We start from the raw sequence: 19766 nt of genomic DNA on the forward strand, positions 1-19766 counted from the left end.
AGAGAGAGTGAGAGGTACAGAGACAATACTAACGTGGCAAAATTGGTTGAGCCATTATACTCTTCTTGCAACTTTTCTATAAATTAGAATCATTTATAAATAAAAAGTTGAGGAAATGAAGGTTATATAAGGCTTTATGAGGATTAAATGCAGTAATACATTTACATGCATTAAGTACTTACAACAGTGCTTGGCAAACAGTTGGAACCCCACTTGTACAAGCCATTATGATTGTGTGATCCTAGGGAAATCACTCCATCTCTCTCCATCTCAGTTTCCTCATCATTATGACTGAAGAAGACAATTCTATTAGATCTAACATTCTAGAACTTTATATAATTATGCCCTCAGAAAAGTAATGGGGGTTGAAAGAATCAACATTGTCAAAATGTCCATAACACCCAAAGCAATCTACAGATTTAATGTAGTCCCTATCAAAATTCCAACGGCATTTTTCACAAAAGTAGAAAAAAAAATCCTAAAATGCATATGGAACCACAAAAGCCCCCAAATAACTAAAGCAACTTTGAGCAAGAACAAAACTGAAGGCATCACATTTCCTAATTTTAAATTATATTTACAAAGTTATAGTAATCCAAAAAGTGTAGTACTGACATAAAAACAGACACATAGACCAATGGAATATAAACCAATGGGACAGAATAGAGAGCCCAGAAATAAATCCATGCATATATGGTCAATTATTCTTCCATAAAGGCACCAAGAATACACAATGGGGAGAGGATAGTCTCTTCAATAAGTGGTGCTGGGAAAACTGGATATTAATTTTAAAAACTTGGATCTTTATCTCATACACAAAACCAGTTCAAAATGAATTAAATATTAAATAAGTAAATATTCATTTTTATTAATTATTTATTAATCTAATAATAACATAATTAAATGTTTAAGATGTAAAACTGTAAAACTAGAAGAAAACAGGGGGAAAGCTCTGTGGCATTGGTCTTGGCAATGTTTTTTTAATATGACACCAAAAGCAAAAACAAGTGGGACTACATCAAACTAAAAAGTTTCTGCACTGCAAAGGAGCAATCAGTAAAATAAAAAAGCAACCTGGGGAATGGGAGCGATTATTTACAAACCATATATCTAATAAGAAGTTAATATCCAAAATATATAAGAAACTCATACAACTCAACAGCAAAAAAAACCAAAAAACTTGATTTAAAAATAGGCAAAGGACCAGAATAGACATTTCTCTAAAGAAGGCATACAAATGGCCAACAGGTATATGAAAAGATACTAAACATCACTAATAATCAGGGAAATTGAAATCCAAACCACAATAGGATATCACTTCACATCTGTTATAATGGCTATTACCAAAAAGTCAAAAGATAAGTGTTGGTGATGATGTAGAGAAAAGGGAACCCTTGTACATTGCTAGTGGGAATGTAAATTAGTACAGCCATTATGGAAAACAATATGGAGGTCTCTCAAAAAATTAAAAATAGAGCTACCATATGATGCAGCTATCCTACTTTGGGGTATATATCCAACAGAAAGAAAATCAGTATCAAAGCTAGATCTGCACTCCCAGGTTCATTGCAGCACTATTTTTTTTTCTTTTTTTTTTTCTTGAAACAGAGTCTCGCTCTGTCATCACCTGGGCTGGAATGCAGTGGCACGATCTCAGCTCACTGCAACTTCCGCCTTCCGGGTTCAAGCAATTCTTCTGCCTCAGACTCCCGAGTAGCTGGAATTACAGGTGCATATCACTACGCTTGGCTAATTTTTGTATATTTTTAGTAGAGACAGGGTTTCACCATGTTGGCCAGGCTGGTCTCCAACTCCTGACCTCAGGTGATCTGCCTGCCTCGGCCTCCCAAAGTGCTGGGATTACAGGCATGAGTCACCATGCCCAACCTGCAGCACTATTTAGAATAGCCAAGATATGGAACTAACCTGTGTCCATAAATGAATGAGTAGATAAAGAAATGTGGCATATATATGAGTGTGTGTGTGTGTAGACATATATACACACAAAATAAAATATTATTTCACCTTAGAAAAGAAGAAAATAATGCCATTTGTGACAATATGGGTGAACCTGGAGGACGTTATGCTAAGTGAAATGAGCCAGGCAAAGAAAAATAAATACTGCATGTTCACTTATATGAGAAATCTACAAAGTTGAACTTACAGAAACAGAAAGTAGAAGGGTGATTACCAGGGACAGGGAGGTGGAGAAATGAGGAAATCTCAGTCAAAGGGTACAAGCTTGCAGTTATAAGATGAGCAAGTTCTGGAGACCTAACACACAGCATGGTGACGGTTATTACTAATAATGTATTGTATACCTGAAATCTGCTAAGAGGGTAGATCTTAAGAGTTCTCACCACACCATACACAAAAGGTAAATATGTGAGGGTGATGGATTTGTTAATTAGCTTGATTGTGGTAATCATTTCACAATGTGTATATTAAAACATTGTACTCCTTGAATATATATATATGTGTGTGTGCGTATATATGTGTGTGTGTGTATATATATATATATGTGTGTGTGTGTGTGTGTATTTTTTTCAGAGACAGGATTGTCACCCAGGCTGGAGTGCAGTGTGCAATCATAGCTCATTGTAACCTTGAACTCCTGGGCTCTATCGATCCTCCCACCTTGTCTCCCAAAGCACTGAGATTACAGGCATGAGCCACCATGGTTGGCTGAATATATACATTTTTTATTTGTCAACTATACCTCAATAAAGCTGAAGAAAGCAAACCAAAAAATCTTATTTTAAGAACTAATAGTCGATAAAATGTTCTTATCCATAACTTTATGTCATTTTAATTATTTAGACAATATTTACAAGAACATGCTTACTTCCTTAAAAATTATTTATGCCTGGATTCTGTTCCAAGATGGTCGAATAGGAATAGCTCCGGTCTGGAGCTCCCAGTATGATTGATGCAGAAGACGGGTGATTTCTGCTTTTCCAACTGAGGTACCTGGTTCATCTCATTGGGACTAGCTGGAGAGAGGGTGCAGCCCACAGAGGGTGAGCCAAAGCAGGGCAGGGCATCGCCTCACCCGGGAAGCCCAAGGGGCTGGGGGATTTCCCTTTCCTAGCCAACGGAAGCCATGACAGACTTTACCTGGAAAAACGGGACACTCCCGCCCAAATACTGCACTTTTCCAATGGTCTTAGCAAACAGCACAACAGGAGATTATATACTGTGCCTGGTTCGGTGGGCCCATGCCCACTGAGCCTTGCTCACTGATAGTGCAGCAGTCTGAGATCAACATCGACCTGCAAGGCAGCAGCCTGGCAGGGGGAGGGGTGTCTGCCATTGCTGAGGTTTGAGTGGGTAAACAAAGTGGCAGGGAAGCTCAAACTGGGCGGAGCCCACCACAGCTCAGCAAGGCCAGATGTCTCTGTAGACTCCACCTCTGGGAGTAGGGCATAGCTGAACAAAAGGCAGCAGAATCTTATGCAGACTTAAACGTCCCTGTCTGACAGCTCTGAAGAGAGCAGTGGTTCTCCCAGCACGGTGTTTGAGCTCTGAGAATGGACAGACTACCTCCTCAAGTGGGTCCCTGACCTCCGTGTAGCCTAACTGGGAGACATCTCCCAGTAGGGGCCAACTGACACCTCATACAAGTGGGTGCCCCTCTGGAATGAAGCTTCCAGAGGAAGGATCAGGCAGCAATATTTGCTGTTCTGAAATGTTTGCTGTTCTGCAGCCTCTGCTGGTGATACTGAGGCAAACAGGTTCTGGAGTGGACCTCCAGCAAACTCCAACAGACCTGCAGCTGAGGGACCTGACTGTTAGAAGGAAAACTAACAAACAGAAAAGAATAGTGTCAACATCGACAAAAAGAACATCTACACAAAACCCCAACTGTAGGTCACCAATATCAAAGACCAAAGGTAGATAAAATCACAAAGATGGGGAGAAACCAGAGCAGAAAAGCTGAAAATTCTGAAAACCAGAGTGCTTTTTCTCCTCCAAAGGATCGCAGCTCCTCGCCAGCAAGCGAACAAAGCTGGATGGAGAATGACTTTGACAAGCTAACAGAAGTAGGCTTCAGAAGGTCGGTAATAACAAACTTATCTGAGCTGAAGGAGGATGTTCAAACCCATTGCAAGGAAGCTAAACACCTTGAAAGAAGATTAGACGATGGCAAACAGTGTACAGAAGGCCTTAAATGACCTGATGGAGCTGAAAATCATGGCACGAGAACTACATGATGCATGCACAAGTTTCAATAGCCAATTCAATCAAGTGGAAGAAAGGGTATCAGTCATTGAAGATCAAATTAATGAAGTAGAGTGAGAAGAGAAGAGAAAAAAGAGTAAAAAGAAATGAACAAAGCCTACAAGAAATATGGGGCTAGGTGAAAAGACCAAATCTACGTTTGATTGGTGTACCTGAAAGTGATGGAGAGAATGGAACCAAGTTGGAAAACACTCTTCAGGATATTATCTAGGAGAACTTCCCCAACCTAGCAAGGCAGGCCAACATTCAAATTCAGGAAATACAGAGAGTGCCACAAAGATATTTGTCAAGAAAAGCGACCCCAAGACATATAATTGTCAGATTCACCAAGGTTGAAATGAAGGAAAAAATGTTAAGGGCAGTCAGAGAGAAAGGTCAGGTTACCCACAAAGGGAAGCCCATCAGACTAACAGCGGATATCTCGGCAGAAACTCTACAAGCCAGAAGAGAGTGGGGGCCAGTATTCAACATTCTTAAAGAAAAGAATTTTCAACCTAGAATTTCATATCCAGCCAAACTAAACGAAGGAGAAATAAAATCCTTTACAGACAAGCAAATGCTGAGAGATTTTGTCACTACCAGGCCTGCCTTACAAGAGCTCCTGAAGGAAGCACTAAACATGGAAAGGAACAACTGGTATCAGCCACTGCAAAAACATGCCAAACTGTAAAGACCATCGATGCTAGGAAGAAACTACACCAACTAATGGGCAAAATAACCAGCTAACATCATAATGACAGGATCAAATTCACACATAACAATATTAACCTTAAATGTAAATAGGCTAAATGCCCCAATTAAAAGACACAGACTGGCAAATTGGATAAAGAGTCAAGACCCATCAGTGTGCTGTATTCAGGAGACCCATCTCACATGCAGAGACACACATAGGCTCAAAATAAAGAGATGGAGGAAGATCTACCAAGCAAATGGAAAGCAAAAAAAAAAAAAAAAAAAAAAAAAGCAGGGGTTGCAATCCTAGTCTCTGATAAAACAGACTTTAAACCAACAAAGATCAAAAGAGACAAAGAAGGTCATTACATAATGGTAAAGGGATCAATTCAACAAGAAGAGCTAACTATCCTAAATATATATGCACCCAATACAGGAGCACCCAGATTCATAAAGCAAGTCCTTAGAGACCTACAAAGAGACTTAGACTCCCACACAATAATAATGAGAGACTTTAACACCCCACTGTCAATATTAGACAGATCAATGAGACAGAAGGTTAACAATTATATCCAGGACTTGAACTCAGCTCTGCACCAAGTGGACCTAATAGACACCTATAGAACTCTCCACCCCAGATCAACAGAATATACATTCTTCTCAGCACCACATCACACTTATTCTAAAATTGACCACATAGTTGGAAGTAAAACACTCCTCAGTAAATGTAAAAGAACAGAAATCACAACAAACTGTCTCTCAGACCACAGTGCAATCAAATTAGAACTCAGGATTAAGAAACTCACTCAAAACTGCACGACTACATGGAAACTGAACAACTTGCTCCTGAATGACTACTGGGTAAATAATGAAATGAAGGCAGAAATAAAGATATTCTTTGAAACCAATGAGAACAAAGACACAACATACCAGAATCTCTGGGACACATTTAAAGCAGTGTGTAGAGGGAAATTTATAGCACTAAATGCCCATAAGAGAAAGCAGGAAAGATCTAAAATTGACACCCTAACATCACAATTAAAAGAACTAGAGAAGTAAGAGCAAACAAATTCAAAAGTTAGCAGAAGGCAAGAAATAACTAAGATCAGAGCAGAACTGAAAGAGATAGAGACACAAAAAAACCCTTCAAAAAAATCAATGAATCCAGGAGCTGGTTTTTTGAAAAGATCAACAAAATTGATAGACCACTAGCAAGACTAATAAAGAAGAAAAGAGAGAAGAATCAAATAGATGCAATAAAAAATGATAAAGGGGATATCATCGCCGATCCCACAGAAATACAAGCTACCATCAGAGAATACTATGAACACCTCTATGCAAATAAACTAGAAAATCTAGAAGAAATGGATAAATTCCTGGACACATACACCCTCCCAAGACTAAACCAGGAAGAAGTTGAATCTCTGAATAGATCAATAACAGGCTCTGAAATTGAGGCAATAATTAATAGCCTACCAACCAAAGTCCAGGACCAGATGGATTCACAGCTGAATTCTACCAGAGGTACAAAGAGGAGCTGGTACCAATCCTTCTGAAACTATTCCAATCAATAGAAAAAGAGCAAATCCTCCCTAACTCATTTACAAGGCCAGCATCATCCTGATACCAAAGGCTGGCAGAGGCACAACAAAAAAAAAAGAATTTTAGACCAATATCCCTGATGAACATCAATGCAAAAATCCTCAATAAAATACTGGCAAACTGAATCCAGCAGCACATCAAAAAGCTTATCCACCACGATCAAATTGGCTTCATCCCTGGGATGCAAGGCTGGTTCAACATACACAAATCAATAAACGTAATCCATCACATAAACAGAACCAACAACAAAAACCACATGATTATCTCAATAGATGCAGAAAAGGCCTTCAATAAAATTCAACAGACCTTCATGCCAAAAACTCTCAATAAACTAGGTATTGATGGAACGTGTCTCAAAATAATAAGAGCTATTTATGACAAACCCATAGCCAATATCATACTGAATGGGCAAAAACTGGAAGCATTCCCTTTGAAAACTGGCACAAGACAGGGATGCCCTCTCTCACCACTCCTATTCAACACAGTGTTGGAAGTTCTGGCCAGGGCAATCAGGCAAGAGAAAGAAATAAAGGGTATTCAATTAGGAAAAGAGGAAGTCAAATTGTCCCTGTTTGTAGATAACATGATTGTATATTTAGAAAACTCCCTCATCTCAGCCCCAAATCTCCTTAAGCTGATAAGCAACTTCAGCAAAGTCTCAGGATACAAAATCAATGTGCAAAAATCACAAGCATTCCTATACACCAGTAACAGACAAACAGAGAGCAAAATCATGAGTAAACTCCCATTCACAAGTGCTACAAAGGGAATAAAATACCTAGGAATCCAACTTACAAGGGATGTGAAGGACCACTTCAAGGAGAACTACAAACCACTGATCAACGAAATAAAGGAGGACACAAACAAATGGACAAACATTCATGCTCATGAATAGAAAGAATCAATATCGTGAAAATGGCCATACTGCCCAAAGTAATTTATAGATTCAATGCCATCCCCATCAAGCTACCAATGACTTTCTTCACAGAATTGGAAAAAAAATACTTTAAAGTTCATATGGAACAAAAAAAGAGCCCACATTGCCAAGATAATCCTAAGCAAAAATAACAAAGCTGGAGGCATCATGCTACCTGACTTCAAACTATACTACAAGGCTACAGTAACCAAAACAGCATGGTACTGGTACAAAAACAGACATATAGACCAACAGAACAGAACAGAGGCCTCAGAAATAACCTCACACATCTACAACCATCTGATCTTTGACAAACCTACAAAAACAAGAAATGGGAAAAGGATTCCCTATTTAATAAATGGTGCTGGGAAAACTAGCTGGCCATATGTAGAAAGCTGAAACTGGATCCCTTCCTTACCCCTTATATAAAAATTAATTCAAGATGGATTAAAGGCTTAAATGTTAGACCTAAAACCATAAAAACCCTAGAAGAAAACCTAGGCAATACCATTCAGGACATAAGCATGGGCAAGGACTTCATGACTAAAACACCAAAAGTAATGGCAATAAAAGCCAAAATAGACAAATGGGATCTAATTAAACTAAAGAGATTTGCATGGCAAAAGAAACTACCATCAGAGTGAAGAGGCAACCTACAGAATGGGAAAAATTTTTGCAATCTACCTATCTGACAAAGGGCTAATATCCAGAATCTACAAAGAACTTAAACAAATTTACAAGAATAAAACAACCCCATCAAAAAGTGGGCAAAGGATATGAATAGACACTCCTCAAAAGAAGACATTTATGCAGCCAACAGACACATGAAAAACTGCTGCTCATCATCACTGGTCATCAGAGATATGCAAATCAAAACCACAATGAGATACCATCTCATGCCAGTTAGAACGGCGATCATTAAAAAGTCAGGAAACAACTGATGCTGGAGAGGATGTGGAGAAACAGGAACGCTTTTACACTGTTGGTAGGAGTGTAAACTAGTTCAACCATTGTGGAAGACAGTGTGGCAATTCCTCAAGGATCTAGAACTAGAAATACCATTTGACCCAGCCATCCCATTACTGGGTATATACCCAAAGGATTATAAATCATGCTGCTATAAAGACACATGCACACGTATGTTTATTTTGGCACTATTCACAATAGCAAAGGCTTGGAACCAACCCAAATGTCCATCAATGATAAAATGTGGCACATATACACCATGGAATACTATGCAGCCATAAAAGAAAGATGAGTTCATGTCCTTTGCAGGGACATGGATGAAGCTGGAAACCATCGTTCTGAGCAAACTATCACAAGGACAGAAAAACAAACACCACATGTTCTCTCTCATAGGCGGGATTGAACAATGAGAACACAGGGCAAGGAACATCACACACCAAGGCCTGTCATGGGGTGGAGGCAGGGGGAGGGATAGCATTAGGAGAAATACCTAATGTAAATGACGAGTTAATGGGTGCAGCAAACTAACATGGCACATGTATACCTATGCAACGAACCTGCATGTTGTGCACATGTACCCTAGAACTTAAAGTATAATAATAAAAAAATTATTTATGCCTGTAAAATTGCTATCTTTGATAACAGTATCTGCAATTCACTCACTGTTATTCAAATGAGTCAGATTAACTATACATCCCTTGGAAATAAAAAACAAATTGAAAAATTAAGCATCCCATTTTCTAAGTACTATGAGACTTGAGTGTATAGGTACTTTTAACTTTTTAGCTGCTGTATTGTAACTTTACTGGCTGTAAATTTGTAAGTTCAGAATTCTACCGAATATGAGAATAAATAAATTTATTTTTAACCTTACAAAAGTGATTGGGGAGTCAGCACTGTTTTCTGGCAAGGTGTTAGAGATTTTGCTATTAGAATGTAAATATGAGTTAACTAGTTATAGCTAAAAATGATAAGGGGTTGGGCACGGTGGCTCACACCTGTAATCCCAGCACTTTGGGAGGCCTAGGTGAGCAGATCACTTGAGGTCAGGAGTTCGAGACCAGCCTGGCCAACATGGTGAAACCCCATCTCTACTGAAAATACAAAAATTAGCTGGGTGTGGGGCTGGGCGTGGTGGCTCACACCTGTAATCCCAGCACTTTGGGAGGCCGAGGTGGGTGGATCATCTGAAGTCAGGAGTTCAAGACCAGCCTGGCCAACATGGTAAAACCCTGTCTCTACTAAAAATACAAAAATTAGCTGGGCATGGTGGTGAGCGCCTGTAATCCCAGCTAGTCGGGAGGCTGAGATAAGAGAATACTTGAACCTGGGAGGCAGAGGTTGCAGTGAGGCAAGATCGTGTCATTGCACTCCAGCCTGGGAGACAGAGAGACTCTGCCTCAAAAAAAAAAAAATTACCTGGGTGTGGTGGCACGCACCTGTAATCCCAGCTCTTCAGGAGCCCGAGACAGGAGAATTGCTTGAACTTGGGAGGCAGAGGTTGCAGTGAACATAGATCGCACCACTGCACTCCAGCCTGGGTGACAAAGCAAGACTCTTTCTCAACAATAACAGCAACAACAACAAAAAGCTAAGAGGGGATAAGGGCCCAACCCCCAGGACAAGAAGGTAATTAGGGTGGCTCCCTTGACGTTTCATTTATTCATTCAACAAACATTTACTCAACCTCTACAAATATACCAGGCACCCAGGCACTAGAGATTCAAAGGTAAGTCCCCAGTTAGTCCACATTTGGGGGAAGGGAAGGGGAGACACCAGTAAATATATAATGGCAATGCAGTATGCTTAGATGCCTTGGTAGATGTAAGCATGGGATATTGTTTAAGCATCAAGGAGGGGCACCTGACTCAGACCATGGGGGTCAAGGAAGGCTCCTGGTCCCCACCAAACCAAGCCAAGATACTCTGTTCATTCTTATGTTTCCTTAGTAGAATGCAAACTCCAGGGACAGGATGGGTACTACGTTAATCATTTCTGTATTTCCAGTTCATGGCAAGCATTTGGCACTTGGTAGTGCGGCAGCCTTGATAGCTGGTTGATCCAACAGCTCTTCCCATCCTTTTCTCCTTTGCCTGTTTCCACATGAGAGACAGGAAAATGCAAATAAAGATTTTACCAGCCTTCTTTGCAGCTAGTAGTAGCCACATAATATAGATCTGATGTTCAGAGACTTAAGTGGAAATCTACTGGGAACATCTGAGAAAACTTCTCCTTTCTGGATGAAGTGTCAACTCCCCCTTCCTCCTGCCTTGCACGGGGCCATAATGGCTGGAGCTAGGCAGCCACCTTGAGACCATGAGGGAGAGGTCAAGAGCTACACAGAATGGTCAGCTCTTCTGTCATTGAACTGCTGAATCAATGCCATCAATACCTACCTCCTCCAAACTTCTTATGTAAGAGAAATCAACCCATGTGTTTAGGCTGCTGTAAATCAGTGTTTCTGGTATTTGAAGTCAAAGATATTCCAGTAGATTAAATAGGTGCTCAAGAAATGTTTGCAGAACTGAAGCCCTGGGATAAGCTGATTGTGGGGAATTAAGAGAGGGATCAGAGTTATAAAGAGGTAGAAAACTGATAGTCTCAGGGATGGAGAACTGGAGAACCAAGGAAGTGATGCCGGACAGCTTAAGAATGTGTAGGGTGGAGTGTCCTATCTTCTGGCTTCCCTGGACCACACTGAAAAAGAATTGTCTTGGGCCACACATAAAATACACTAACATGAACCACAGCTTTTGAACTAAACAAAAAAATCACACACACAAAAAAATCTCATAATGTTTTAAGAAAGTTGACGAATTTGTGTTGGGCTGCATCCAAAGCTGTCCAGCACTGCATGCGACCTGTGGGCCACGGGTTGGACAAGCTTGGAGTAGAGTAAAAGGCAGAGATCTGGAACCAAGAGAAACTGGAATGGGGCAGAGTCTGGGAGGAACATCTTCTGGCTAGCAGATTACGTGCCCGCTCTCTCCTCCTTATACGCTTCCTGTACGTGGTCCAGGGGACTTGGCTCACCTGCTTTTCCTCCACCTTTCTGATGGCTCATTCTTGGTCTCTTTCACTGGTTGCTCCTACCTCCTAAACATCTACATGTTAGAACACCTTGGTGATTTCTTCTCTTCTTTCTCTAAACTCCCTCCTTAGGAGACTTTATCCTGTCTCATGGCTTTAAATATAATTTATATGATGACAACTCCCAAATTTGTCTCCAGGCCAGCCTTCTCACATGGATTCCAGACTCCAGATGCCACTTGGCATCTCCACTTACAGGAATCCACGTGTCCAAAACTGAGCTTCTGGTATTTCCCCAGAAACATGCCCCTCGCATAATCTTCCCCAAATCAGTTCATGGTGACTCCATTTAGTTTTTATTTTTATTTTTGAGATGGAGTTTTGTCTGTCTCTCAAGCTGGAATACAGTGGTGTAATCTTGGCTCACTGTAACCTCTGCCTCCCAGGTTTGAGAGATTCTCCTGCCTCAGCCTCCCTAGTAGCTAGGATTACAGGTGTGCACCACCACGCCCAGCTAATTTTTGTATTTTCAGTAGAGACGGAGTTTTGCCATGTTGGCCAGGCTGGTCTTGAACTCCTGATCTCAGGTGATCCGCCCACCTCAGTCTCCCAAAGTGCTGGGATTACAGGTGTGAGCCACAGCGCCCAGCTGTGACTCTGTTTTTTAAATTGCTCCACAAAAATTCAGCTTGGTGTTTCCTTGACTCCTCTCTGTTTCTCATTCCCATGTGCACTAACAGTAAATCTTGTCAGTTCTACTTTCAAAATAGATCCAGAATTTTTACCACCTTCTGTGGCTCCACCTTGGCACATTATTAGCCTTTGACTATGTTATTCTGCCTTTGTCTCCCTTCAGCTGATTTTCAATAAAGCAGCCAGAGTGAACCTGTGAAAATATGAGTCACACTGTGCTGTGCTCTGTTCAAAACCTTCCAAGACCTTCCTGTCTCTCTCAGAGTAAAAACCAAAGTCATTGCAGCATCCTCCCATCAGGTCTCGCATGATCACACTGGCTTCCTTGCCAGACAGCCTCCTGCCTCAGAGCCTTGCCTCGTGCTATTCCTGCTGCCTGGAATCCTCTTCCCAGATATCTACATGGAGTGCTCCCTCATGTATCTCAGTCTCTTAGTCAAAAGCCTCTAACCCCAACAATGCACAAATTGCATCCTCTCAGCAATTACTATCTTCCAACAGACTGCCTCCTCATCACCAGTGTACTGTCTGCCCTCCAAATGATAGATCATAAGCCCCATGAAGGCAGGAAATTTTGTTTCATTCATTGCCATATATCCAGCATCTAGACAAGTGCCTGGCAATATAAGCCCTCAGAAAACATTTATGGACCGAAAGGATGAATGTGCAACCCTCTCCTCAGGGTGCTGCACAAGTATCTCAAACCCCCTACACTCACAACTGAAATCAGCACCTCCCCTACAGAAACTCCTTCTCTGGGGTTCTCAGATTCCTCTTCAACTGCTCTTTCCAAATTCTCCTTCAATCACTGAGTCCTACTAATTACACCTCGGCAATAACCTCCCACCTGGTCTTCCTGTCTTTAGAATTTCTGTACCCTCCCCTTCCTCAATCCATCACTGGCCTAACGGCCATAGTAAGTTTTTGTTGTTTGATAATCATATCAAGTTCATTTGAAACACAAATGCAGCTTGAGTAGCCTTAATTTTTTGTTTTGATTTCCTTTTTCCTTTTTTCGCTTGAAACATTTCAAGTCTGATGAAAAGTTCGAAGAATAAATAGTCACATACCTTTCACCAGATCCACCAGTTGCTAACATGGTGACATATTTACTTAACTGAACTTCATATGCACATATATATTTTTGGAAATTGTAGACATCATGACACTTCTCCCCCTAAATATTTCAGCATATCTATCTTTAAAAGAAGGACATTCTCCTATATATCCCCAATGCCATTATTACACCTAAAATCACATTAATAACATCCAGTAAGCAGTCCATATTCAAATTTCCCCCATTATTCAAATATTGTCTTTTTATTATTATTATTATTTTTTACTCCTGATCAGCCCCATCCCATACCCACTGCCTTTTTGGATGACATTAATTTTTTTTTTTTTTTTTTGAAAATACAAGCCACTTGCCGGGTAGAATTGTATTGAATGATTGAAACCCAACTCTGAGTGTTCCTTTCCTGCCTAAAGCCTTTCACTGGAAGCTGGTACAGGAGGTTAAGGCCTGAGCTTCTTAAGTTGGCCACTGGTCCTCCGTGGCATGCCTCTGTCCATGCCAAACTGCTTTGCAGTCTCCGGGCCTCCACTGTCCTCCACACCCAAGTCTATACTTTTCTTCCCTCTGGACTTTGATTCAGGCAGTCCCCTCTGCTTGGAACAGCCTTCCCCTTCCTCCTTCCCTAACAAATTGTTACTTGTGCATTAAAAATTCAACTCAGGCACTGCCTCCTCCAGGAAGCCTCACCTAATTACCCTGGCTGGGTGCTCCTCCAGTCTCCATTCCTATCCCTGCACTCACCAGAATTTTTTTTTTTTTAAGATGGAGTCTTGTTCTGTCAACCAAGCTGGAATGCAGTGGCATGATCTTGGCTCACTGGCAACCTCTGCCTCCCAGCCTTCTTGTGTGTTAGCCTCTCAAGTAGCTGCAACTACAGGCGTGGGCTACGTCTGGCTTTTATTCTTTTATTCTTTGTGTGTGTGTGTGTGTGTGTGTGTAGTAGAGATGAGAGTTTTACCACATCAGCCAGGCTGATCTCAAACTCCTAACGTCAAGTGATCCACCCACCTTGGCCTCCCAAATACTGGGATTACACGCATGAGCCACTGAGCCCAGCCTAACCAGACCATTGTCTAATACTGTGGTGTGCCTGTCTCCTCTACTAAACCACCACACAGACCATTGAGGACAGAGATTGTGGCCTCCTCACCTCCATCTGCCTGTCCTGCCCCAAGGTGGGAACTCAATAAATGTGTGTTGAATCAATGAGAATCAGGAGAGAGAAAGAAAAGGGAAGAGGTTCTTGTTGCTCTGCTCTTCAGTCCCAGAAAGAAAGGGGTCAGCCAGAAGGAGGGGAACTGCTGATGATCCCACTCCAGGAATAAAAGCAGAGGGCTCTGGTTGTCTTATCAGCCTTCCTGCTACCATCACAACAAAGAGCCCCAGAACTGCGCCCCTTCCACCTCTGTGAGCTTTCCTAGACTGAGTGACTTCTGTGTGTGGTTTCTCTGTGGTAATAAATAGCCAAGACTTTAACATGAAATTGCCTGCAGGCCTGTCTTCAGGACAGACAGAGAGGTGGAGCTGGGAGTCACTGCAGGGCAGGCAAGGCACTGGGCAGTAGCATCTTCAAAGAGGGGAGAAAAGAAGGTTGAGGTTCTAGGGCCTGTGAGTAGGAAGAAAAAGAGAGTTCAGAGAGTTGTTCTGGGCATGAGAAGAGGCCTGTAAGTTTAAAAATAAGCCCCTGAAGACCTTGCATGGGGAGCCATTTTACCAGATGCCAAAGAGTTTAGACATGTAGCCAAACCTGGAAAGAATGTTTTGAGACCTGGCAGTGGCTAAGGGAATTTGCTCTGCCTTGGAACAAAAAGCAAAGTGGGAAAGGCTCTTCAGAAAAATACTCCAAAAATCAGTGCCCCTATGTTTCATTTTACATGTCAGCTCTGATCAGCTATGGTATGGGCTGTTGGGATTGCCAGACTGAGAAGAAATCTAAAACCATTACTGGAAGGAAGGAAGGAAGGAAGGAAGAAAGGAAGGAAGGAAGGAAGGAAGGAAGGAAGGAAGGAAGGAAGGAAGGAAGGAGGAAGGAAGGAAGGAAGGAGGGAGGGAGGGAGGGAGGGAGGGAGGGAGGGAGGGAGGGAGGGAGGGAAGGAAGGAAGGAAGGAAGGAAGGAGGGAAGGAAGGAAGGAAGGAAAGAAGGAAGGAAGGAAGGAAGGGAGAGTGCTGTGATTGATTAATCATGTCGCCATGGGTGCAGGTAGGGAGTAATAGGAAATGATCTGGGAATCAAAGGGAAGATAAAAGGGGGGATTCCTAAAAGTACTGTTGAATGACTTAAATATGAGAGCTGTGTACATTAGTGGAAATATGGGCTTTATCCTTAGACAGAGCTGACTGTGAATCCCAATTAGCTGTGTAACTGTGGGTGACTTACAAAACCCTATCTGTAAAATGGGATTGTTCTGTATATTACAAAACTATTGCTACATAAGTATTAACTATTATTATTTTAACACTTACGTAGCAATTCTAGGTGCCAGGCATTGTTCTAAGACTTTTACAAATATTAATTCATTGATTATCACAATAACTCCTTAAGGTTATTATTCCAATACACAGGTAAGAAAACTGAGGCTCAGAGAATTAAGAGATCTGCCAAGGGTCACACAATTAATGAGTGGCAGAGCTAATATTTACACGCAGGCAGCCTGGCTCTGAGTTCACATTCTTAACCACCTTGAGAGTTACTACAGCCAACCACTTTCCATTGCTATGGTTGCTATCACTGTGTCAAGCAACTGACATAAGCTCTGTAAGTTAACTCTGCAAGACTTGCACCCTGAAGTTCTCAAATGCATTAAAACACATTTAACACAGCACTTCATTTTAAGCTATGCAAGCTACAAAGTCATTAACAGGACAAGAGTAAGGGTTCACTGAAGGAAAGAGAAAGGACAAAAGCAGGACTCAGGAGTCTGTCCTCTAACAAAATACCTCTTGCCTTTTGACTTTTTGCTATATGTGAAAGGTTTACTCAAGATTCACCAAGATACATAGAACAGGTGTCTTACTCCATTCACTGAGCTGCAACAAAATACCATTAACCAGGTGGCTTTTTTTTTTTTTTTTTTTGACACAGTCTTACTCTATCGCCCTGTATCAGGACAAGCCTCAGACAAAACTCCTCAGACACCGAGTTAAAGAAGGAAGGGGTTTATTCGCCCAGGGGCATCGGCAAGACTTCTGTCTCAAGAGCTGAGCTCCCCGAGTGGGCAATTTCTGTCCCTTTTAAGGGCTCACAACTCTAAGGGGGTGCATGTGTGAGGGTCGTGATTGATTGAGCAAGCAGGGGGTATGTGACTGGGGGCTGCATGCACCGGTAATTAGATCGGAACAAAACAAGATAGGGATTTTCACAGCGCATTCCTATACAATGTCTGTAATCTATAGATCACAGAACCAATTAGGTCAGGGGTCGATCTTTAACTACCAGGCCCAGGGTGCGGCACCAGGCTGTCTGCCTGTGGATTTCATTTCTGCCTTTTAGTTTTTACTTCTTCTTTCTTTGGAGGCAGAAATTGGGCATAAGATGATATGAGGGGTAGTCTCCTCCCTTAGCCCAGGCTGGAGTATGGTGGCATGATTGTAGCTTACTATAGCCTCAAATTCCTGGGCTCAAGCAGTCCCCTCACCTCAGTCGCCCAAATAGCTGGGACTACAGGCATGCACCACCACCATGTCCAGCTAATTAAAAAAAATTTTTTGTAGGGACAGAGTCTTGCTATGTTGCATAGTCCAGTTTTGAACTCCGGGCCTCAAGAGATCCTCCCACATTAGCCTCCCAAAGTACTGTCATTACAGGCATGAGCTACCATGCCTGCCTGAACTGGGTGGCTTCTAAACAACACAACTTTATTTCTTATAGTTCTTTTTTTTTTTTTTTTTTTTTTTTGAGACGGAGTCTCGCTGTGTCTCCCAGGCTGGAGTGCAGTGGCGTGATCTCGGCTCACTGCAAGCTCCGCCTCCCGGGTTCACGCCATTCTCCCGCCTCAGCCTCCCAAGTAGCTGAGACTACAGGCACCCGCCACCACGCCCGGCTAGTTTTTTTTTTTTTTGTATTTTTAGTAGAGACGGGGTTTCACCATGTTAGCCAGGATAGTCTCGATCTCCTGACCTCGTGATCCACCCGCCTCGGCCTCCCAAAGTGCTGGGATTACAGGCTTGAGCCACCGCGCCCGGCCTCTTATAGTTCTTAAAGCTGGGAAGCCCAAGATCAAGGTGCCGGTAGATTCAGTGTCTGGTGTCAGGCCTCTGAGCCCAAGCCAAGCCATCGCATCCCCTGTGACTTGCACGTATAAGCCCAGATGGCCTGAAGTAACTGAAGAATCACAAAAGAAGTGAAAATGCCCTGCCCCACCTTAACTGATGACATTCCACCACAAAAGAAGTGAAAATGGCCAGTCCTTGCCATAAGTGATGACATTACCTTGTGAAAGTCCTTTTCCTGGCTCATCCTGGCTCAAAAAGCTCCCCCACTGAGCACCCTGTGACCCCCACTCCTGCCCGTCAGAGAACAACACCCCTTTGACTGTAATTTTCCTTTACCTACCCAAATGCTATAAAACGGCCCCACCCTTATCTCCCTTCGCTGAGTCTCTTTTTGGACTCAGCCCACCTGCACCCAGGTGATTAAAAAGCTTTATTGCTCACACAAAGCCTGTTTGGTGGTCTCTTCATACGGACGCGCATGACAGTGAGGGCCTACTTTCTGGTTCATAGATAGCACGTTCTAGCTGTGTCCTCCATGGTGGAAGGGGTGAACCAGCTCTCTTAGGCCTTTTTATTCTTTTTTTTTTTTTCTTTAAGACGGAGTTTCACTCTTGTTGCCCAGGCTGGAGTGCAATGGTGTGATCTCAGTTCACCACAACCTCCACCTCCTGGGTTCAAGCGATTCTCCTACCTCAGCCTCCCGAGTAGCTGGGATTACAGGCATGTGCCACCATGCCCAGCTAATTTTTTGTATTTTCAGTAGAGAAGGGGTTTCTCCATGTTGGTCAGGCTGGTCTCAAACTCCTGACCTCAAGTAATCCACCCGCCTCGGCTTCCCAAAGTGCTGGGACTATAGGCGTGAGTTACTGTGCTCGGTCTCTTAGGCCTATTTTATAAGGACACTAATTCCATTGGTGATGGTGCTGTCCTCATGACCTAACCACCAGGTTACCACTGCCAAAAGGCCCCACTTCCTAATAGCATCACCTTGGGAGTTAGAGTTTCAACATACGAATTTTGGGGGGACACAAACATTCAGACCATAGCACTAGGGGAGCAGGACAAGAGAGTCTTCAGTTTACAAAGAATTTGTCTTGCTTTCTCCTGTGCTGGCATGAGAAATTCTTTCACAAAAAGCCTTTAGATTAGGGGTCAGCAAACTATGGCCCCAGGTCAAATCCTGCCTGACACTAGTTTTTGTAAATAAAGTTTTGTTAGAACATAGCCATGCTTATTTTTTGTTTTCTTTATGTCTATTTTAACATTACAACAGCAGAGTTGAACAGTTGCAACAGAAACCATATGGCTTATTATCAGGCCCGTTGCAGAAAAAGTTTGCTGACCTCTGATCTCCACTTTAGGCCAGATTTTCTATATACCAATACAACACATATGATAATCTTATGTCCTTAACTTGAGAAGGAAAAACAAGGTATCCCCTTGGATGAGCTCCAGGGAAGGTGGGAAATAGGATGTCCATAAGAGGAACCAAAGCGAAAACAAGTGTGGCCAGAATAGCACATCCCAAAGTGTGGTCCTAGAAATGTTAACTTATGTTATGCGATAAAGTGGTTCAGCCATCAACCGTTTGGGAATCATTGCGTTAAACAACCTTAAGAGGATTTCTCTACTACAGGACTTCTCAGGACCTTTAAAATGCTATTATGTCTTGCGATCTCTAAGAGGGTAATATAGTTCACAGAGTTTCCCATGGGACTGTTTTTCAGAACATTCTTTGGAAAATGCTGAAATTAAAAAGGATTTAGAATCATTTTCCTCGGGAACTAGAAATGAAAACTATGAGGGCTGTGGCTTAATGAACCTCATTTTCTCTCAGCAACGAAAGAGGAAGCACAAAGAAGAAATAAAGAAAGAATGGGAAATAAAAGAGAGGTGTTTGAAGGAAGAAAGGAAGAAACCAAAGTGCTGGAGAGATGACATATTACGGTATGAGGAACACTTGGACGACTGGACTGTCAGAGGGAGCCATGTGTCAAAAGCAGAGGTGTTGCCAAAAACAGGATGCATGATCACCGTTGTCACCACTGCCATCATCAGCACCATCAGAGAAGCTAACCTTTCCTGAGGCCTAACTACTTTGCAGGTCCTGTATTATGTCCTTTATAGACATTAGGTCATTTAATTTCCATTTTACAGATGAGGAACTAGGGTGCACACAAATTACACAATTCACCCGGAGTCAAGCTTAGAAAGGTGTGTAAGTGGCAGAACGTAGATTCAGTCCTGTAAGCCTGACCCCAGAGCCTATGTTCTTACCACTGCATTGCACAGCTCTACTTCCAAGTGCATTAAAGGGAGAACTGGAATTACATTATGTAATATAGAAAGGATATTACA

General features: G+C 42.1%; 2 protein-coding genes across 12 annotated transcripts in view; both read right to left on the minus strand.

Moving 5' to 3' along the window:
• The window catches only part of LOC126930917 (protein BRAWNIN), a 732366-nt gene that overhangs the window by 81418 nt on the left and 631182 nt on the right, over positions 1 to 19766 (minus strand). The gene's annotated exons all lie outside the window — the stretch shown is intronic.
• The window catches only part of GLT8D2 (glycosyltransferase 8 domain containing 2), a 73556-nt gene that overhangs the window by 39434 nt on the left and 14356 nt on the right, over positions 1 to 19766 (minus strand). The window contains exon 1 of one of the 4 annotated variants that reach the window (XM_050748490.1): positions 183 to 272. The exons of the other annotated variants lie outside the window; for them this stretch is intronic. The gene's annotated coding sequence lies outside the window, so the exon portion shown is untranslated. Of the gene's footprint in view, positions 1 to 182; positions 273 to 19766 lie in introns of those variants that run through there. 4 annotated transcript variants of the gene reach the window in all.

The sequence above is a fragment of the Macaca thibetana genome, chromosome 11 (assembly GCF_024542745.1).
Source record: "Macaca thibetana thibetana isolate TM-01 chromosome 11, ASM2454274v1, whole genome shotgun sequence".
Taxonomy (NCBI): Eukaryota; Metazoa; Chordata; class Mammalia; order Primates; family Cercopithecidae; genus Macaca; species Macaca thibetana.